Below are 6,781 nucleotides of genomic sequence, written 5' to 3'. Positions count from 1 at the left end.
AAAAAAAAAAAAAAAAAAAAAAAAAGTGACCCAGAAAAATATGGGCTACTCCAGTTCATAAATATCCTGAATAAATAATTAAAACCTACAAATAGATATTTCATGCTGAATATTCTTACTTCATCATCGACATGGATTAATCATTCCTTCTGTTATAACTCTATATTGTGTATGCATACATGACAAGTAACAGTGAATTAATAAATCAAAGCCACTTCTAAATATCCACTCTGGATACCAAGAAATGCTTACAAGGCACAAAGGAAATACAAACAAATAGAAAGCAACACTTTTAACCCTAATTTCTTCAAGCAATTTAAATATATATTTAAACACCGTATTTGCAGCAAGATACACTGTAGTTTTTTTTCTTATAATAACGAACTTTATTTTATTTTTTCGAACTTTATTTTATACCAGAATTCTACTACACAAGAATATTGGGAGGAGTCATTCGAAATGCAGATTATTGTTAAATGCAACTTAAAAAATACTCTCCCCATCCCATTTAGGTAGCACAGATGTTTCTATGCTTACTAAACTCACTGGTGCTATTGGAAATGCAACATATTTGCCAGTCTAGTGAAGAACATTCCCCACCAGACCAAGCACCTCTGAAGACCAGGCCCCTTTGCTTTTCCTTTGATTTCTGGTGTCAGCATATTGATACGCACCAGGTATTTTTGAATCAATAGAATGACTGAAAGAATTAGGCTATAAATTCATCTATCAATCAATCAATCACCATCATCACTGTCTTCAAAATGTATCCCAAAATAAAAGACCAGCAGAACCAAAGAATCAGAGATACTTCTTACCACCTCCTAAAACTGAATCTCTTTCCTGACTCCACCCCCTTTTCAGGCTACCACCTCACCCCTTATCTCTTCTTACTTTTTTTTAAATTGAAGTGCAGTTAATTTACTATTTTGTATTAGTTTCAGATGTACAGTAAAGTGATTCAGTTACATATATATATATATTCTTTTTCTGATTCTTTTCCCTTATAGGTTATTACAAAATATTGAGTATAGCTCCCAGTGCCATACAGTAGGTCCCTGTTGATCATCTATTTTATATATAGTAGTGTGTGTATGTTAATCCCAAACTAATTTATCCCTCCTCCCCTTTCCCCTTTGGTAATCATAAGTTTGTTTTCTGTCTGTGGGTCTATTTCTGTTTTGTACATAAGTTCATTTGCATCATTTTTCTTTTTTGATCTTCCACATATAAATGATATCGTATGGTATTTGTCTTTCTCTTTCTGACTTACTTCACTTAGTATGATAATCTCTAGGTCCATCCATGTTGCTGCAAATGGCATTATTTCATTCTTTTTTATGACTAATATTCCACTGTATACATATGTATGTGTGTGTTTATGTATACACACACACACGCACGCACACACATACACACACACACACACACCCCACATCTTCTTTATCCATTCATTTGTTGATGGACATTTAGGTTCCTTTCATGTCTTGGTTATTGTAAATAGTGCTGCAATGAACACTGGGGTGCATGTATCTTTGCAAATTATGTTTTTCTCTGGATATATATGCCCAGGACTGGGATTGCAGGATCATATGGTATCTCTATTTTTTAGTTTTTTAAGGAACCTCCATCACCTCACACCAGTCAGAATGGCCATCATAAAAAAGTCTACAAATAATAAATGCTGGAGAGGGTGTGGAGATAAAGGAACTCTCCTACACTATTGGTGGGAATGTAAATTCATACAGCCACCATGGAGAACAGTATGGAGATTCCTTAAAAAACTACACTGTAGGGCTTCCCTGGTGGTGCAGTGGTTAAGAATCCCCCTGCCAATTCAGGGGACATGGGTTCAAGCCCTGGTCTGGGAAGATCCCACATGTCGCAAAGCAACTAAGCCCGTGCACTACAACTACTGAGCCTGCACTCTAGAGCCCATGAGCCGCAACTACTGAGCCCACGTGCCACAACTACTGAAGCCCACATGCCTGGAGCCTGTGCTCCGCAACAAGAGAAACCACCGCAACAAGAGCCCCGCTCACTGCAACTAGAAAAAGCCTGTGTGCAGCAACGAAGACCCAACACAAACAAAAATAAATAATAAATTTTAAAAAACCTACACTGTAGTTTTAGAAATAAAGGTAGAATATCATTAAAATATTATATGCATAAATAGTAGTACTAGTAGAATGGTAAACTCTGTAAGTGTATTTTGCACATTGATATAACCCAAGCTTCTTGAGCTGTCCCAGGCACGTAGTAAGAACACAATAAACATTTGTTGAACGAATAAATATGGTATGTTAATGCTAATATTATGGTCCTATATCATATACCAAGATTCTATCACAAAAGATTATATCCATACAATAAATTATATACATTTTGTTTTTAAATTGCGTTACAATTAACATACAATATATTAGCTTCAGGTGCACCACATAGTGATTAGATGTTTTTATAAAGTATGCAATGATAACCACAATAAGACCAGTTGTCATCCATCACCATATTTTTCAATATTACTGACTACATTCCCTATGTGCACATTAAATGCCTGTGACTTATTAATTTTATAGCTGGAAGTTTGTACCACTTAACTCCCTTTACCTATTTCATCCATCCCCCCAAGATGCACCCCCTTCTGCCAACCACCAGTTTGCTCTAGATATCAATGAGTCTGCTCCTATTTAGTTTTGTTTGTTTGTTTTGTTTTTTACATTCCACATATAAGTTAAATCATACAGTCTTTGTTTTTCTTGGTCTGACTTATTTCACTTACCATAATACCCTGCAGGTTGATCCACATTGCCATAAAGGCAAGATTTCATTCTTTCTTATGGCTGAGTAGTTTTCCATTACACACACACACACACACACACACACACACACACCCCTTCTTTATCCATTCATCTACTGATGGACACTTACGTTGCTTCCATATCTTGGCTACTGTAAACAGTGCTGCAATGAACATGGGAGTAGACATATATTTTCAAATTAGTGTGTTTGTATTCTTCAGATAAATAAATACCCAGAAGTGGAAATGCTGCATCAGATGGCATATGGTAGTTCTACTTTTAATTTTTTGAGGAACCTCCATGGTTTTCATAATAGCTGCAACAATTAACATTCCCACCAACAGTGCACAACAGTACCCTTTTCTCCACATCTTCACCAACACTTGTTGTTTCTTGCTTTTTGATAACAGCCATTCTGACAGGCGTGAGGTTGTATCTCACTGTGCTTTTGATTTGCATTCTGCTGATGATTAGTGATGTTGAAGGCCTTCCCATGTTCCTGTTGACCATCTGTATGTCTTCTTTGGAAAAATGTCTATTCAGGTTCTCTGCCCAGTTTTTAATCTGGTTGTTTTTTGATATTGAGTTGTATGAGTTATTTATATATTTTGGATATCAACCCCTTATGGGATATATCACATGTAAATATATTCTCCATTTATTCCCATTAAACAAATGGGACTACTTTGATGTAGTCTCATTTGTTTAATTTTACTTTTGTTGCCCTTGCCTGAGGAAGCAGATTCAAAAAAAAATATTTCTAAGACCCATGTGAAAGAGCGTACTGCCTATATTTTCTTCTAGGAGTTTTAAAGTTTAAGGTCTTACATTTAAGTCTTTAATCCATTTTGAGTTTCTTTTTGTATATGGTGTAAGAAAGTGATCCAGTTTCATTCTTTTGCATATAGCTGTCCAGTTTTCCCAACACCATTTTATTTCGAGAGACTGTCTTTTCCCCACTGTATGTTCCTTCCCCCTTTGTTGTAGATTAATTGAACATATGAGCTTCAGTTTATTTCTGAATTTGCTACTGTGTTCCATTTATCTATGTGTCGGTTTTTGTGCTGGTACGATACTGTTTTGACTACTAAAGCTTTGTAGTATAATTTCAAGTCTGGAAGTATGTTATCTGCAGCTTTGTTCTTCTTTCTCAAGATTGCTTTGGCTATTCGGGATCTTTTCTGTTCCATACAAATTTTAGGACTGTTCTCATTCAGTCAAAAATGCCACTGGTATTTTGACAGGAATTGCATTGAATCTATAGATGGTTTTTGGTAGTATCAACATTTTAATGATATTGACTCTCCAATACATGAGCACTAAGTATATTTCCATTATTTTTGTGTCATCTTCCATTTTGTTCCTCAATATCTCATAGTTTTCAGAGTATAGGTCTTGTGCCTTGGTTAAATTTAAACCTAGGTGTTTTATTCTTTTTGATGCAATTGTAAATGGGAAAGTTTTCTTAATTTCTCTTTCTGCTAGTTCATTACTAGTGTACAGAAAAGCAAAAGGTTTCCGTATATTATTTTATGCTGAAACTTTACTGAATTTATTAGTTCTAATCGTTTTTTGGTAGAGTCTTTGGGGTTTTCTACAATATAGTATCATGTCATCTGCAAATAGTGACAGTTTTACTGCTTCCTTTCCAATCTGGATGCTTTTTCCCTTTTTCTTGCCTAATGGCTGGGGCCAGGACTTCCAATACTATATTGAATAAAACTAGTGAGAATCCATATCCTTGTCTTGCTCCTGATCTTAGAGGAAAAGCTTTCAGCTTTTCACCACTGAGTATATTACCTGTGGGTTTTTCATAAATGGCTTTTACTATGATGAAATACGTTCTGTCTGTACCCACTTTGTTGAAAGTTTTCATCATAAATCGATGTTGATTTTATCAAATGCTTTTCCTGCATCTACTAAGATGATCATTTGATGTTATCCTTTGTTTTATTAATGTGGTATATCACATTGATTGATTTACAGATGTTAGACCATCCTTGTACCTCTGAGATAAATTTCATTGATCATGGTGTATGATCCTTTTAATGCATTTTAAAATTCAGTTTGCTAATATTTTGTTAAAGATCTTTGCATCTGTGTTCATCAGGGACATTAGCCTGTAGACTATTTTTTTGGTGGTGTCTTTGTCTCATTTTGGTATCAGGGTAACACTGGCCTCATAAAATGAGTTTGGAAGTGTTCCTTCCTTTTCACTTTTTTGGAATATTTTGAGAAGAATAGGTACTTACTCTTCTTTAAATGTTCGAGATAATTCACCTGTGAAGCCATCTGGACCTGGACTTTTGTTTTTAAACTACAGATTCAATATTGTTACTAGTAATAGATCTATTCAGATTTCCTATTTCTTCATGATTCAGTCTTGGAAAATTGTGCATTTCTAGGTATTTATCCATTTCTCCCAGGTTGTCTAATTTGTTGACACACCATTGTTCATAGTAGTCTCTTATTATCCTTTGTATTTTGGTGGTGTTGGTTGTAACTTCTCTTCTTTCATTTCTGATTTTATTTATTTGGGCTCTCTCTCGATGAGTCTGGCTAAATATTTGATTTTGTTTATCTTTTCAAAGAAACAACACTTATTAGTTTCATTGAATTTTCCTTTTTTTTAAAGACTCAACTTCAGTTATTTCCACTCTGATCTTCATTATTTCGTTCCTTTCACAAATTTTGGGCTTTGCCTGTACTACTACTTCTTGTTCCTTTAAATGTACCTTTACATGGTTTATTTGACATTTTTTCTTATTTCTTCTAGTAGGCCTGTACCACTATGAATTTTCCTCTTAGAACTGCTTTTGCTGCATCCCATAGATTTTGTAATGGTGTTTCCATTTTCATTTGTCTCAAAGTATTTTATTTCCTCTTTCATTTCTTCATTGATCTATTGCTTGTTTAGTAGCATGATTTTTAGCCTCCCCATATTATTGCTTTTTCCAGTTTTTTCTTGTACTTGACTTCTAGTTTCATATCACTGTGATCTGAAAAGATGCTTGATATGATTCCAATCTTCTTAAATTTATTAAGACTTGTTTTGTGACCTAACATGTGATGTATCCTGGAGAATGTTCCATTTTGTGACCTAACGTGATCTATCCTGGAGAATGTTCCACGTGCAATTGAAAAGAATATGTATTCTGATGCTTTTGGATAAAATGTTCTATATTTATCTATTAAATGCATCCGGTCAAATACCAGATTTAAGGCCAGTGTTTCCTTACCGATTTAGTGTCTAGATGATCTATCCACTGATGTAAGTGGGGTATTAAAGTCCCCTATTATTACTGTATCACTGTCAATTTCTCCCTTTATTTCTGTTGATACTTTCTTTATATATCTAGACACTCCTATGTTGTGTGCATGAATATTTACAAAAGTTATATCCTCTTGTTTGGATTGACCCCATTAACACTATGGCGTGCTCTTGTCTTTTGTTAGTTTTTGTTTTAAAGTCTATTTTGTCTGACGTGAGTATTGCCACCCCAGCATTCTTTACTTTTCAATCTGCATGGAATATCTTTTTCTATCCCCTCACTTTCAGTTTATGTGTGTCTTTAGATCTGAGGTGAGTCTCCTACAGGCAGCATATAGATGGGTCATGCTTTTTTATCCATTCAGCTACCCTATGTCTTTTGATTGGAGCATTTAGTCCATTCACATTTAAAATAATTATTGGCAGGTATATACTTATTGCCATTTTTTTTTACTTGTTTTCTGGTTGTGTTTTTAGTTCTTCTCTGTTCCAGTCTTACTCTCTTCATTTCTTCCCTTATCGTTTGATGGATTCCTTTAGTTTTATGTTTGGATCCCTTTCTCTTTATTTTTTTGTGCATCCATTGTAGGTGTTTTTGATTTGTGGTTATCATGAGGTGTGTGTAAGGGTATGTATGTATGTATGTATGTGTATATACATCAATCTGTATATATACCCAATTATTTTAAGCTGACAGTCAAGTTTGAAG

General features: G+C 34.6%; 1 protein-coding gene and 1 pseudogene across 1 annotated transcript in view; one reads left to right on the top strand and one right to left on the bottom strand.

Annotated features, from left to right (window-relative positions):
* ATRX (ATRX chromatin remodeler) overlaps positions 1 to 6,781 on the bottom strand; it is a 247,014-nt gene that overhangs the window by 65,968 nt on the left and 174,265 nt on the right. The window lies entirely within an intron of this gene.
* The window catches only part of LOC103073541 (60S ribosomal protein L10-like), an 11,848-nt pseudogene that overhangs the window by 4,326 nt on the left and 741 nt on the right, over positions 1 to 6,781 (top strand).

Source organism: Lipotes vexillifer, unplaced genomic scaffold (genome assembly GCF_000442215.2).
Source record: "Lipotes vexillifer unplaced genomic scaffold, Lipotes_vexillifer_v1.1 scaffold945, whole genome shotgun sequence".
In the NCBI taxonomy this organism is placed as follows: domain Eukaryota; kingdom Metazoa; phylum Chordata; class Mammalia; order Artiodactyla; family Lipotidae; genus Lipotes; species Lipotes vexillifer.
This window is presented reverse-complemented; position numbering and strand designations above follow the sequence as displayed.